The sequence below is a fragment of the Scyliorhinus canicula genome, chromosome 10, assembly GCF_902713615.1.
Source record: "Scyliorhinus canicula chromosome 10, sScyCan1.1, whole genome shotgun sequence".
NCBI classification, from domain to species: domain Eukaryota; kingdom Metazoa; phylum Chordata; class Chondrichthyes; order Carcharhiniformes; family Scyliorhinidae; genus Scyliorhinus; species Scyliorhinus canicula.
In genome coordinates this window covers 189,734,192-189,749,299 of record NC_052155.1, presented here as the reverse complement: position 1 = coordinate 189,749,299, position 15,108 = coordinate 189,734,192, and the positions used below count along the sequence as shown (strand labels likewise).

General features: G+C 40.3%; 1 protein-coding gene across 1 annotated transcript in view; it reads left to right on the top strand.

Moving 5' to 3' along the window:
- tbx20 (T-box transcription factor 20) overlaps positions 1-15,108 on the top strand; it is a 65,051-nt gene that overhangs the window by 20,176 nt on the left and 29,767 nt on the right. The gene's annotated exons all lie outside the window — the stretch shown is intronic.

Sequence of the window (15,108 nt, the reverse complement as noted above, 5' to 3'; positions counted from 1 at the left end):
CAAAATCTGCTAATGAACAGTGTGAATCTGACAGGAATATGAGAAAGATTGTCTGTGTAAATCTGACTTCAATAAGGGGCAGCAGGGTAGCATGGTGGTTAGCATAAATGCTTCACAGCTCCAGGGTCCCAGGTTCGATTCCCGGCTGGGTCACTGTCTGTGTGGAGTCTGCACGTCCTCCCCCTGTGTGCGTGGGTTTCCTCCGGGTGCTCCGGTTTCCTCCCACAGTCCAAAGATGTGCAGGTTAGGTGGATTGGCCATGCTAAATTGCCCGTAGTGTCCTAATAAAAGTAAGGTTAAGGGGGGGGGTTGTTGGGTTACGGGTATAGGGTGGATACGTGGGTTTGAGTAGGGTGATCATGGCTCGGCACAACATTGAGGGCCGAAGGGCCTGTTCTGTGCTGTACTGTTCTATGTTCTATGTTCTAATAAGAGAGTGATTGCCGATGTCAATCTGACTCGGATATGATAGAGACTGTCTGTGTAAATCTCACTGGAAGATGAGAAATATTGTCTGTGTCAATTGTACTTCAATCTGATAGATATTGTCGGTGCAAATCTGGCTTCAATATGATAGAGATTGTGTAAATCTGACTGGAAGACAATAGAGATTGTGTAAGTCTGACTGGAAGATGAGAAAGATTGTCTGGGTAAATCTGATTTCAATATGATAGAGATTGTGTAAATCTGACTGGAAGACAATACAAATTGTGTAAGTCTGACTGGAAGATGAGAAGGATTGTCTGGGTAAATCTGATTTCAATATGATAGAGATTGTGTAAATCTGACTGGAAGACAATAGAAATTGTGTAAGTCTGACTGGAAGATGAGAAGGATTGTCTGGGTAAATCTGATTTCAATATGATAGAGATTGTGTAAATCTGGCTGGAAGATGACAAAGATTTTCTGTGTAAATCAGACTGGAATATGAGAAAAATTGTGTAAATCTGACTTCAATATGATAGATATTATCTGTATAAATCTCACTGGAAGATGAGAGAGATTGTCAGTGTACATCTGACTGGTATAATATGGAGATTGCATAAATATGACAAAAATACGAGAAAGATTGTCTATTTATATTTGACTTCAATAACATAGAGATTGTCTGTGTGAATCTGACTTCAATATGACAGAGATTGTGTGTGTAAATCAGACTGAAAAATGAGACCGATTGTGTAAATCTGACTTGAATATGATAGATACAATCTGTGTAAATCTGAGTGGAAGGTGAGAGAGATTGTCAGTGTTCATCTGATTGGTATATGAGCGAGATTGTGTAAATATGACTAAAATATGAGAAAGAATGTCTATGTATATCTGACTTCAATATGATAGAGATTGTCTGTGTATGTCTGACTGGATGATGAGAATGATTATCTATGAAAATCGAACTTCTATAAGAACATAGAACATAGAAAAATACATATCTGGGACCGTGAAGCAATTGTGCTATCCACAATGCTACCGTGTTGCCCTTAAGAACAAATTAAACTACAGTCCATTATTCTACCGTAATCCATGTACCTATCCAATAGCCGCTTTAAGGTCCCTAATGTTTCCGACTCAACTACTTCCACAGGCAGTGCATTCCATGCCCCCACTACTCTCTGGGTAAAGAACCTCCCTCTGACATCCCCTCTATATCTTCCACCATTTATCTTAAATTTATGTCCCCTTGTAATGGTGTGTTCCACCCAGGGAAAGAGTCTCTGACTGTCCACTCTATCTATTCCCCTGATCATAAGTTAGAGATTGTCTGTGTAAATCTGACTGGAAGATGAGTAAACTGTGTAAATTATACTCCAATATGATCGTGATTGTGCAATACTGACTTCAATATGATAGAGTTTGTTTGTGTAAATCTGACTGGAAGATGAGACAGATTGTCAGTGTACATCTGACTGGTATACTATGGAGATTGCGTAGATCTAACGAAAATATGAGAAAGATTGTCTATGTATATCTGACTTCAATATGATAGAGATTGTCAGAGTAAGTCTGACTTCAATATGAGAAGAGATTGTCTGTGGATATCTGACTGGATGATGAGAAAGATTGTCTATGAAAATCTTACTTCAATAAGTTAGAAATTGTCTGTGTAAATCTGACTGGAAGATGAGTAAACTGTAAATTGTACTTCAATATGATAGAGATTGTGTAAACCTGACTTCAATATGATAGAGATTGTCTGTGTAAATCTGACTGGAATATGACAGAGATTGTGTACATCCGACTAGAAGGTGAGATAAATTGTCTATGTATATTTGACTTCAATATGCAAGAGATTGTCTGTGTGAATCTGAATTCATTATGATAGAGATTGTCTGTGTATATCTGACTAGAATATGAGAGAGATTGTGTAAATCTGGCTGGAATATGATAGAGATTGTCTGTGTGAATCTGACTACATTATGATAGAGATTGTCTGTATAAATCTGGCTGGAAGACGGGAAAGATTGTCTGTGGAAATCTGACTTCAATATGACAGAGATTGTGTCTGAAACTCAGACTGGAATATGAGAGAGAATGTGTAAATCTGATTGGAAGATGAGAGAGATTGTCAGTGTACATCTGACTGATAGATTAGGGAGATTGCGTAGATATGACAAAAATATGAGAAAGATTGTTCATGTATATTTGACTTCAATATGGTAGAGATTATCTGTGTAAATTGTACTTCATTATGATAGCGTGTGTCTGTGTAAATCTGACAGGAATATGATAGAGATTGTCTGTATAAATCTGGCTGGAAGATGAGATAGATTGTGTAAATATGACGAAAATATGAGAAAGATGGTCTGTAAATCTGACTTCAATAAGATAAGAGTGATTGTGTGAATCTGACTGGAAGTTGAGAAAGATTGCCTATGTATATTTGACTTCAATATGATAAAGATTGTCAGTGTAAATCTGACTTCAATGAGATAGAGATTCCTGTGTAAATCTCACTGGAAGATGAGAAAGATTATGTAAATCTGGTTTGAAGGTGAGAAAGATTGGCAGTGTAAATCTGACTGGAAGGTGAAAGATATTATGTAAATATGACAAAAATATGAGAAAGATTGCCTATGTATATTTGACTTCAATAAGGTAGGCATTGTCTGTGTATATTATACGTCAATATGATAAAGATTGTCTGTGTAAATCTGACTGCAAGGTCAGAAAGATTGTCTGTGAAAATCTGACTGGAATATGATAGAGATTGTCTGTAAATCTGACTTCAATAAGATAAGAGTGATTGTGTGAATCTGACTGGACGTTGAGAAAGATTGTCCATGTATATTTGACTTCAATATGATAAAGATTGTCTGTGTAAATCTGACTGGAAGATGAGAAAGATTGTCTGTGTAATTCTGACTTCAATATGATAGAGATTATCTGTGTAAATCTGACTGGAAGATGAGAAAGATTGTCTGTGCATATCTGACTTCAACATGATAGAGATTGTCTGTGTAAATCTGACTGAAGATTGGAAAGATTGTGTGTGTAAATCTGACTGGAATATAATAGAGATTCTCTGCGTAAATCTGACTATATTAAGACAGAGATTTTCCGTGTAAATCAGACTATAGTATGATAGAATTTGTCTGTGTAAATCTGACTTCAATACGATAGTGTTTGTCTGTGTAAATCTGACTTCAATATGATTAAGTTTGTCTATGTTAATCTAACTTCAATACGATAGCGATTGTCTGTGTCAATCTGACTGGAATATGATAGATTGTCTGCGTATATGTGACTGGACGATGAGAAAGATTGTCTGTGTAATTATGACGTCAATTAGATGGAGATTGTCAGTGTAAATCTGACTTTAATGAGATCGAGATTCTCTGTGAAAATCTCACTGGAAGATGAGAAACATTGTCTATGTATATTTGACTTCAAGATGATAGAGATTATCTGTGTAAATCTGACTCCAATCAGATAGTGATTGACTGTGTAAATCTGACAAGAATAAGATAGAGATTGTCTGTGCAAATCTGACTTCAATAAGACAGAGGTTTTCCGTGTAAATCAAACTAAAATATGACAGAGACTGTCTGCAAATCTGACTGGAAGATGAGAAAGATTATCTGTGTAAATCCGACTTCAATATGTTAGAAATTGTCTGTGTATATCTGACTGGACGATGAGAAAGATTGTCTGTGTAAATCAAACTAAAATATGATAGAGATTGTCTGTGCAAATCTGACTGGAAGACGAGAAAGATTATTTGTATATATCTGACTTTAATACGATAGCGATTGTGTAAATCTGACTTCAATAAGATAGAGATTGTTTAAATCTGTCTGAAAGTTGAGAAAGATTGTCTGTGTACATTTGACTTCAATATAATAGATATTGTCTGTGTTAATCTGACTTCAACATGACAGAGCTTGTGTGTGTAAATTGTATTTCAATATGATAGAGATTGTCTGTGTAAATCGGACTGGAATATCAGAAGGATTGTCATTGTATATTTGACTTCAATATAATAGAGTTTGTTTGTATAAATCTGACTTCAATATGATAGCAATTGTCCATGTAAATCTGACTTCAATGAGATCGAGATTCTCTGTGTCAACGTCACAGGAAGATGAGAAAGATTATGTAAATCTGACTTCAATAAAATTGTGATTGTCTCTGTAAATCTGACTTCAATATGGTAGAGATTGTCTGTGTAAATCTGATTGGAATATGGTAGAGATTGTCTGTGTAAATCTGATTGGAATATGATAGGATTGTCTCTGTATATCTGACTGGACGATGAGAAAGATTGTCTGTGTAAATTAGTACTTCAATATGATCAAGATTGTCTGTGTAAATCTGACTGGAATATGTGAATGATTGGGCAAATCTGACTGGAATATGATAGTGATTGTCTGTTTAAATCTGACTTGAACATGTGAAAGAATATCTGTATAAATCTCACTGGAATATGATAAAGATTGTGTAAATCTGCCTTCAATATGATAGAGATTGCCTGTGGAAATCAGACCGATACATTAGGTAGATTGTGTAATCATGACTAAATATGAGAAAGTTTATCGATGTATATTTGACTTCAATATGATAGAGATCGTGTAAATCTGACTTCAATATGATAGAGAATGTCTGTGTAAATCTGAGTGGACAATGAAAAAGATTGTCTCTGTAATTGTGACTGCCAGATGGAAACATTGCCCTGGTGCTGCTCGGAGCCAGTAATAAATCGCCATTCTCGCCATGGAATTATGAGGGAGTTTTCTTCCCTTTCCTGGGATAAGCAAAGACCCTGTCTTTCAACTTATTTTTCATTCCTTCTTTTATACTTCGGGAACAGGGAAACAATTCAAATTGATTCAGCTTTCACACTGTGCGATGAGCTAGTGGACCCCATTCAGTGTGAATCGACTGTACAGAGAGGTTATTGCGTGTATGAGGTACAGGTGTGTGTTATGGGAGCGGTGTTTTCAGAACCCCAAAATGTATCATGGAGTCCAACTAACTTCTCCCTTTAATGTATTGTTGCTTTTGAAGCACACGGCTTGGTCTCCAGGTGAGGCATTACAATTATGGACACGTGGGTTTTTAAACACAAAACAATGTTTATTCCATGAATTCAACTTCACCTTTTTAAATAAACATTGGATCCCTAACACCCCTTACTTCAAAGATAACCCCGAAAATAATACAACACTAAATAATCCCTCAAAATGTTCCTTCAAACCTCCAAAAGACTTCACCTTTAACAACTGACGTGAGGTTACATTCAATATATTTATAGTATTTGGATTTTCAGACATCAACAGACCAGTTCTGTGTTTTCGTCTTTCAGCTTTTTGCAAAAACACACAAACACTCCCAGCTTTCACCTCAAACCTGAAAACAAAAGCATAAGTGAACTCAGCTCAGCTCCCCCACCCTCTGACATCACTTCAGTAATATGAGCTGCTCCATTTCTTAAAGGTACATTGCTTAAACACCCATTTCTTAAAGTTCTCTCACATGACACCTCCCCACAAGAAAATAAAATAAACCATCAACTTCAAGATGGTTTCATTTTTCACTTTTGCACCATCCACTAAGAAATGTACACAGTAATTACCGTATATACTCGCGTATCCTGCAATCTCGCGTATCATGTGACCCCTAAATTTTTGTCCCCAAAACATGATTTTATCATATATCTTATGTATCATGTGAGTCACTTTTTTGAGCTACCAGATGACACGAGGCTAGGCTTTCCGCCGTAAACAACCGAATGAGAAACAGCTGTTTTGCTGTTTCTAATCACGATAATAAACAGTTACCTAACACGTAACAAGTACCGTAACACATAACAACGATCGAATACATTCTACCCTTAGCCACTATGGAGAAAAGATCTGCAAAGAAATATACTGCCAGTTGTTGCCGAAGCGGAACAAAGCAACAACGTTAAAGCTGCAAAGCTGTTTGGTGTCGGAGAAAGCTGTGTCCAAAACTGGAGAAAACAAAAAGAAAAATTGAAGGAAACTCCTTCCTATAAATGTGCAAATCGCGGGTCGAAATGTCATTGGCCGCAGTTAGAAGATAAAGTATCAAAGTCGGTGTCCGAAAATCGAGAAAATGCTTATATTATAACACGATCTAAAATAAGACTTTATGCTTTACGAGAAGCAAGAAAAATGGGCATTCGTGTGTTTACTGCAAGTCCCGGATGGTGTACGCGGTTCATGAAAAGACATGACTTTGTGTTAAGAAGAAAAACAAAAATTGCACAGAAACTCCCAAAAGAATTAGAAGAAAAAGTGACTAGTTTTCAAACATTTGTAATCAAACATCGCAAAGCTAACAGCTATAAGTTATCATGCATTGGAAAAATGGATGAGACACCCGTGAATTTTGATATGCCATCAAACTCAACCGTTAATAAAGTCGGCGAGAAAAGTATTTTTATCAAAACTACAGGGCATGAAAAGACACATTTTACGGTTGTACTAACGTGTATGGCAGATGGGACGAAACTTCCTCCAATGGTCATCTTTAAACGGAAATTAATGCCCAAACTAAAACTTCCAAATGGTATCATTGTCCATGTCTATGAAAAAGGATGGATGAACGATAATGGCTGCAAGATTTGGCTGAAGAGAGTTTGGGAATCAAGAGCAGGTGGTTTACGACGCCCAAAAAGTTTACTTGTGTGGGATATGTTTAGGTCACATCGCGTGGATTCTGTTGTGAAAGCTGTTCGCGAATCAAACACCGATATAGCAATCGTTCCAGCTGGCTTGACTAGCGTCGTTCAGCCACTTGACGTATCCATTAATAAGCCATTTAAAGACAATATAAGAAAGAAATGGAATGACTGGATGATGGAAGGAGAGAAATCATTTACGAAGGGAGGGAATATGAAGGCTCCGGATTTGCCTCTACTGTGTTTGTGGGTAAAAGAAGCATGGGCTGAGATAGATGGAGATTTGATTGTTAAAGCATTTAAAAAATGTGGAATAGCAAATGCTTTGGATGGAAGTGAAGATGATGCTTTATTCGAAGATGCAGGAGAAGAGGATGAAAATATTGAAGACCTGGAAGATGATCAGTATGATGACTGCCTCGATGAAGAAGAATTCCAAGCTTTATTTGATGATGACACTGATAACAATGAAAGCGAATTTGAAGGATTTTAGTTTACCTGTAATAGTTTGTTTTAATAGTGTTTTTATTTTATTAAATGTTAATTAACCTACATATGTATTCCTGTTTTATATTTCATTATGTCCAAAAATAAATATAATAGTTTCATTAACTACTGAGAGTTTGGTGACTGAGGGAGTTGGGTGAGGAGGGAGTAAGGTGCTCCTGACATTTAATTTCATATATTTATCAAAGAGTGTGAAGGGAGCCAGGAGTTTAGAGTACAGCTGACTGGAAGTAGAGTCGGAGGGCGGAGGTCCAGTTGGTCCACGGGGCAGCTAATTCTGTAAAGTAAGAGGGGATGGAGGCTAGGGCAGTTGCATGCTCCTCCTGTAGGATGTGGGTGGTGAGGGATACCACCGGTGTCCCCGCTGACTATACCTGCGGGAAGTGCACCCAACTCCAGCTCCTCAGAGACCGTGTTAAGGTACTGGAGCTGGAGCTGGATGAACTTCGGATCATCCGGGAGGCAGAGGGGGTCATAGAGAAGAGTTACAGGGAGGTAGCCACACCAAAGGTACTGGACAAGAGTAGTTGGGTTACAGTCAGGGGAAAGAAAACTAACAGGCAGACAGTGCAGGGATCCCTCGTGGCCATTCCCCTTCAAAACAAGTATACCGTTTTGGATGCTGTTGGGGGGGATGACCTACCGGGGGAAGGCCCCAGCGGCCAGGTCTCTGGCACTGAGTCTGGCTCTGGGGCTCAGAAGGGAAGGGGGGAGCATAGAAAAGCAATAGTAATAGGAGATTCAATGGTTAGGGGAATAGATAGGAGATTCTGTGGTCGCGAGCGAGACTCCCGAAAGGTATGTTGCCTCCCGGGTGCCAGGGCCAGGGATGTCTCTGATCGTGTCTTCAGGATCCTGAAGGGGGAGGGGGAGCAGCCAGAGGTCGTGGTGCACATTGGTACCAACGATGTAGGTAGGAAAAAGGGTGTGGAGGTAATAAACAAGTTTAGGGAGTTAGGCTGGAAGTTAAGGGCCAGGACAGACAGAGTTGTCATCTCTGGTTTGTTGCCGGTGCCACGTGATAGCGAGGCTAGGAATAGGGAGAGAGTGCAGTTGAACATGTGGCTGCAGGAATGGTGTAGGAGGGAGGGCTTCAGGTATTTGGATAATTGGAGCGCATTCTGGGGAAGGTGGGACCTGTACAAGCAGGACGGGTTGCATCTGAACCAGAGGGGCACCAATATCCTGGGGGGGAGGTTTTCTAGTACTCTTCGGGAGGGTTTAAACTAATTTGGCAGGGGAATGGGAACCGGATCTGTAGTCCAGCAACTAAGGTAGACGATAGTCAGGACGCCAAAGCACGTAGTGATGCAGTGGGGAAGGTAACAATGACAAAGGAGAGTACTTGCAGGCAAGGAGATGGGTTGAAGTGTGTATACTTTAATGCAAGAAGCATCAGGAATAAGGTGGGTGAACTTAATGCATGGATCGGTACTTGGGACTACGATGTGGTGGCCATCACGGAAACTTGGATAGAAGAGGGGCAGAAATGGTTGTTGGAGGTCCCTGGTTATAGATGTTTCAACAAGATTAGGGAGGATGGTAAAAGAGGTGGGGGGGTGGCATTGTTAATTAGAGATAGTATAACAGCTGCAGAAAGACAGTTCGAGGGGGATCTGCCTACTGAGGTAATATGGGTTGAAGTTAGAAATAGGAAAGGAGCAGTCACCTTGTTGGGAGTGTTCTATAGGCCCCCCAATAGCAGCAGAGATGTGGAGGAACAGATTGGGAAACAGATTCTGGAAAGGTGCAGAAGTCACAGGGTAGTAGTCATGGGCGACTTCAACTTCCCAAACATTGAGTGGAAACTCTTTAGATCAAATAGTTTGGATGGGGTAGTGTTTGTGCAGTGTGTCCAGGAAGCTTTTCTAACACAGTATAGATTGTCCGACCAGAGGGGAGGCCATATTGGATTTAGTACTTGGTAATGAACCAGGGCAGGTGATAGATTTGTTAGTGGGGGAGCATTTTGGAGGTAGTGACCACAATTCTGTGACCTTCACTTTAGTAATGGAGAGGGATAGGTGCGAGCAACAGGGCAAGGTTTATAATTGGGGGAAGGGTAAATACAATGCTGTCAGACAAGAATTGAAGTGCAGAAGTTGGGAACATAGGCTGTCAGGGAAGGACACAAGTGAAATGTGGAACTTGTTCAAGGATCAGGTACTGCGTGTCTTTGATATGTATGTCCCTGTCAGGCAGGGAAGAGATGGTCGAGTGAGGGAACCATGGTTGACAAGAGAGGTTGAATGTCTTGTTAAGAGGAAGAAGGAGACTTATGTAAGGCTGAAGAAACAAGGTTCAGACAGGGCGCTGGAGGGATACAAGATATCCAGGAGGGAACTGAAGAAAGGGATTAGGAGAGCTAAGAGAGGGCATGAAAAATCTTTGGCGGGTAGGATCAAGGAAAACCCCAAGGCCTTTTACACATACGTGAAAAATATGAGAATGACTAGAGTGAGAGTAGGTCCGATTAAGGACAGTAGCGGGAGATTGTGTATTGAGTCTGAAGAGATAGGAGAGGTCTTGAACAAGTATTTTTCTTCAGTATTTACAAATGAGAGGGGCCATATTGTTGGAGAGGACAGCGTGAAGCAGACTGATAAGCTTGAGGAGATATTTGTCAGGAAGGAAGATGTGTTGCGCGTTTTGAAAAACTTGAGGATAGACAAGTCCCCCGGGCCTGACGGGATATATCCAAGGATTCTATGGGAAGCAAGAAATGAAATTGCAGAGCCGTTGGCAATTATCTTTTCGTCCTCGCTGTCAACAGGGGTGGTACCAGAGGATTGGAGAGTGGCGAATGTCGTGCCCCTGTTCAAAAAAGGGAATAGGGATAACCCTGGGAATTACAGGCCAGTTAGTCTTACTTCGGTGGTAGGCAAAGTAATGGAAAGGGTACTGAGGGATAGGATTTCTGAGCATCTGGAAAGGCATTGCTTGATTAGGGATAGTCAGCACGGATTTGTGAGGGGTAGGTCTTGCCTTACAAGTCTTATTGAATTCTTTGAGGAGGTGACCAAGCATGTGGATGAAGGTAAAGCAGTGGATGTAGTGTACATGGATTTTAGTAAGGCATTTGATAAGGTTCCCCATGGTAGGCTTATGCAGAAAGTAAGGAGGCATGGGATAGTGGGAAATTTGGCCAGTTGGATAACAAACTGGCTAACCGATAGAAGACAGAGAGTTGTGGTGGATGGCAAATATTCAGCCTGGAGCCCAGTTATCAGTGGCGTACCGCAGGGATCAGTTCTGGGTCCTCTGCTGTTTGTGATTTTCATTAACGACTTGGATGAGGGAGTTGAAGGGTGGGTCAGTAAATTTGCAGATGATACGAAGATTGGTGGAGTTGTGGATAGTGAGGAGGGCTGTTGTCGGCTTCAAAGAGACATAGATAGAATGCAGAGCTGGGCTGAGAAGTGGCAGATGGAGTTTAACCCTGACAAGTGTGAGGTTGTCCATTTTGGAAGGACAAATCTGAATGCGGAATACAGGGTTAATGGTAGGGTTCTTGGCAATGTGGAGGAGCAGAGAGATCTTGGGGTCTATGTTCATTGTTCTTTGAAAGTTGCCACTCAAGTGGATAGAGCTGTGAAGAAGGCCTATGGTGTGCTAGCATTCATTAGCAGAGGGATTGAATTTAAGAGCCGTGAGGTGATGATGCAGCTGTACAAAACCTTGGTCAGGCCACATTTGGAGTACTGTGTGCAGTTCTGGTCACCTCATTTTAGGAAGGATGTGGAAGCTTTGGAAAAGGTGCAGAGGAGATTTACCAGGATGTTGCCTGGAATGGAGAGTAGGTCATACGAGGAAAGATTGAGGGTGCTGGGCCTTTTCTCATTGGAACGGAGAAGGATGAGGGGCGACTTGATAGAGGTTTATAAGATGATCAGGGGAATAGATAGAGTAGATAGTCAGAGACTTTTTCCCCGGGTGGAACACACCATTACAAGGGGACATAAATTTAAGATAAATGGTGGAAGATATAGAGGGGATGTCAGAGGTAGGTTCTTTACCCAGAGAGTAGTGGGGGCATGGAATGCACTGCCTGTGGTAGTAGTTGAGTCGGAAAATTTATGGACCTTCAAACGGCTATTGGATAGGTACTTGGATTAGGGTAGAATAAGGGAATGTAGGTTAACTTCTTAAGGGCAGCACGGTAGCATTGTGGATAGCACAATTGCTTCACAGCTCCAGGGTCCCAAGTTCGATTTCGACTTGGGTCACTGTCTGTGTGGAGTCTGCACATCCTCCCCGTGACTGCGTGGGTTTCCTCCGGGTACTCCGGTTTCCTCCCACAGTCCAAAGATGTGCAGGTTGGGTGGATTGGCCATGATAAATTGTCCAAAATTCTATGATTAACCTAGGACAAAAGTTCGGCGCAACATCGTGGGCCGAAGGGCCTGTTCTGTGCTGTATTTCTCTATCTACTGGGTACTATTTGACTTACCGTAAATGGATACGGTCTGCTTAACAGCCTAACAGCCTAATCTTGGCCAGCACTTCACACCCGCAAATTTTGTATCTCGCGTATCATGCGACCCCCCAAATTTAGGTTACAATTTAGGTTTTCAAAAGTCGCATGATACGCGAGTATATACGGTATACATTTTCGGTTCACAAAAACAAAACACACGCAAATAGGCATAATAATAAAGTCCATCTTTCCCGTTCTTCCTCCAACCAAAATCCTTCTCGATTGACAGTCGCTTTGAACAAGAAAGTCAATGCACGATCCATCCATTCTGCTACGCCTCGGCAATTCTCTTTAAAGGTAGATACTTTAGTTCAATTTGATCACATGGGCCCTTGCAATTCTCCAATACAGGAGCATTGGTGATCACAGCTTTCAGACAGTCAAATGCCTGTTGAAAGTCCGCTGTCCATTGAAATTTTTGACGTTTCTTTAGCAAGTCTATCAGTGGAGTAATTATGCCACAAAACTTTTGCACAAATGTTCGATCAAATCCACTCATGCTAAGAAATCGCATTATTTCCCTTCGTCTTGAGGGTATCGGAAACTCCTAAAGGAAAGTGATTCGGGCTTCTCCAAATTCACTTTCAGCTAGGTTCATCACCAAACCCACTTCCTGAAGTCGATCGAAGAGCTCCATACGAGGTTTAAAATGTTCTTTCCATGTCTGGAAGTTGGAAATAAAAGCAGATTGTCCCACTTTCTCAATGCAATCCTTCAAACGTGGGATAGGGTAAGGGTAAGAGTCCGTTCTTGTAACTGCATTCACCTTTTGATAGTCCACACACAATCGTCTGGTTTAGGTACCATCACTATGAGTGAGCTCCATTGGCTGCAACCCACTTCAATTATGCCATTTTTCAGCATACTCTCAATCTCTCTGTTAACCTGCCAATTTTTAAGGATTAAGTCTGTATGGATGTTGTTTGATAGGAACAACATTTCCCACATATACATCATGTATAGATATTTTAGTACTTCCCAATTTATCTCTACAAACTTGCCGATGTGATATCAATAACTCTTTCAGGTCAGTTTGTTTTTCCTCTGAAAGGTAACTTAACAATTCATCCCAATTTTTAATAACATCCTCATTTTCCAATTTAATTTGAGGTATGTAAAATTCACAGTCATCTGGATTTGGTTCGTCACTTTGAGTTAGAATCATTAAAACATCCTTTTTCTCTCCTTCCCTTTCAAAGTACCTTTTAAGCATATTCACATGACGCACTCGGTGAGTCTTCCTTCTATCTGGTGTTTTTACCACATAATTCACCTCACTTAATTTCCTTTCAATCTGATACGGTCCACAAAACCTAGCTTTTAAAGGCTCCCCTACCACTGGTAACAACACTAAAGCTTTATCCCCACTGGCAAAATTACGAACTTTGGATTTCCTGTCCGCTACCCGTTTCATCACATTTTGTGCAACTTTCAAATGTTGTCTAGCCAATTCACCTGCTCTATTTAATCGTTCCCTAAAATTTGACACGTAATTCAATAATGTAATTTCCGATTTCTCACCCACCAATTTTTCTTCGATCAATTTAAGTGGTCCTCTTACCTCATGACCAAAAATTAGTTCAAAAGGAGTAAATTTGGTTGACTCATTAGGTGCATCCTTAATTGCAAACAGTACGAATGGAATTCCTTTATCCCAATCCTCTGGATAATCGTGACAATACGCCCTCAACATTGTCTTTAATGTCCGATGCCACCATTCTAACGCTCCCTGCGATTCTGGATGGTACCCAGTTGATTTAAATTGTTTTATTCCTAAGCTATCCATAACTTCTTTGAATAACTTTGAAGTAAAATTCGATCCTTGATCCGATTAAATTTCTGTGGGTAGTCCATATCTAGTAAAGAATTTAAGTAACTCCTCTACAATCCTTTTAGCTGTAATATTACGTACTGGAATGGCCTCTGGAAATCTAGTAGACACATCCATTGCAGTCAAAAGATATTGATTCCCACTTTTGGTTTTAGGAAGCGGTCCTACGCAATAAATTAGGGCCCTTGTAAAAGGTTCCTCAAATGCTGGAATGGGTATTAAGGGCGCTGGTTTTATCACTGCTTTAGGTTTCCCTATCACTTGACATGTGTGACATGATTGACAAAATTTAACTACATCTTTATGTAGTCCAGGCTGATAAAAATGTTTCTGGATTTTAGCTTGAGTTTTCCTTATTCCCAAATGACCTCCCACTGGTACCTCATGTGCAACTCACAACACCTCCTTTCTATACCCTACCGGCAATACTACTTGATGAACTTCTGCCCACTTTTCATCCACCTGCATATGTACAGGTCTCCATTTTCTCATCAAGACATCACTTTTACGGTAATAACACTCTGGTATACTCTCAGATTCCTCTTCCGTATATGTTTTCTGATATATCCGTTTTATTTCTACATCTTTCTGTTGTAACTCCGCCAGTTTTCCTGAACTAAAAATATCTGTCTCATCCTCCACCTGTTCTTGTTCTTTTTCAACCATCTGATCAAAAATCCTTTCTGATAATTGCACTTCAACTTCATCTTCACTCTTTGATTTCTCCTCTTGTCTTAACCTGTGACTTTGCTACTACACAATCCGGAAAAATCCCGGGATATTCGTCCTTCAACCCTTCAGTTGTCTGATTTTCCACTGGCTTATCAACCACAGTAGGCATCACTCCCACCTGCGATCCAGCTATATCATCACCCAAGATAAACTGTATTCCTGGACAAGATAGTTTATCTATTACTCCTACTATCACTTCACCACTCTTCACTGGACTTTCCAACCTTACCTTATATAATGGAACGCTACTCCTCTCATCCTGAATTCCACATTTCACCACCTTTTCTGGCAACATTCTTCCCAAACTACATAATTCCTCATCTCTTACCATTAAAGATCGACTAGCCCCTGTATCTCTTAAATTTGTGACTTCTTTACCTGCTCCTCCTGATACACATGAGTAAACTTTACCCACACACG